Source organism: Pinus tabuliformis, chromosome 6, assembly GCF_031772625.1.
Source record: "Pinus tabuliformis cultivar Carrire ecotype Pingquan chromosome 6, CPIR1, whole genome shotgun sequence".
Classification (NCBI taxonomy): domain Eukaryota; kingdom Viridiplantae; phylum Streptophyta; class Pinopsida; order Pinales; family Pinaceae; genus Pinus; species Pinus tabuliformis.
In genome coordinates, this window is record NC_142292.1 from 522,095,778 (window position 1) to 522,096,811 (window position 1,034).

At 32.9% G+C, this 1,034-nt stretch overlaps 1 long non-coding RNA gene across 1 annotated transcript; it reads left to right on the plus strand.

Annotated features, from left to right (window-relative positions):
* Positions 1-528: 528 nt before the first annotated feature.
* LOC149259598 (uncharacterized) lies at positions 529-791 on the plus strand. The gene is made up of 2 exons (XR_016247499.1): positions 529-560; positions 647-791. It is a non-coding gene; the product is annotated as an uncharacterized LOC149259598 (long non-coding RNA).
* The last annotated feature ends 243 nt before the right edge of the window (positions 792-1,034 follow it).

The window sequence follows — 1,034 nt, forward strand, 5'->3', positions numbered from 1 at the left end:
TATTATATCCCAAAACTTCTCTTAATATGGACCATTGTGGAAATCCATACTTTCTCATATAGAGAGGAAATTTTCAACACAAGGTAAAAGCCTTAAAAATGATAAAAGCAATCCTCCTAATTCTCGAGTCTACATAAAATTGATTCCGTTGTTGGTTTATTTCTTTGTTGTTGACTCGAATACCAATGGTTTTGGTTCAAGGGAACAGGGGTATGGGGATTTTTGGTTTTCTCAACTCATGTGTAATGTCATCCGATGTTGGAGGTCGTGCAGGGAGGTCTGATTTTCAACTCTACATAAAATTTCTTTAATATTATATATATATTTGTACTTTAATTAAAAATATATATTTTCGACGCTTAATGGTAGTTTTGTTCGAAATATGACTTGTGATTTAGGATGATTTCGATGAATCATGTGGCTTTTAAGTGAATTTTCCTTATATTTTGGGCAATGAGCTTATTGATTGAATTTTTTCAATGATCTTTAAACTCTCTCAACATTGTTAATTTTTTGCTACAAGTCATTCCCTGGAAGAACAATATGGTGGTGAAGAGGAGGTAAAAATATTACCCATTTTTCTGTTCAGAGTTTCACTGAAAGCTTTAAAAAATATCAATGCTTTTCTTTGTCTTTGTTGTTGCAGCTTCCACAGACAAATCCTGGGTTGAACAATACTCCATTTAAGTTTACAAAATATTCAAATGCTTACATGCTTGTCTATGTTAGAGAAAGTGACAAGGACAAGATTATCTGCAATGTCGATGAGAAGGATATTGCCGAGCACCTAAGGGTGAGCATTTTGGTTGTGAAATTGTTCAACTATCATTGTTTGGTTATGTATTAGAGCTTTCTCAAGTTGGTTTCATCCAATATCTTGGTTGTTCAACTATCAGTGTTTAATTATGTATTAAAGCTTTCGTCAAGTTACTTGGTTCATTCAATCTCTTGTTTATCGTGTTGCTAAGCACCATGCATTTATATTTTATGGTAATGTAATGGCATCTACATACCTGGTAGGAAATATATGTGAA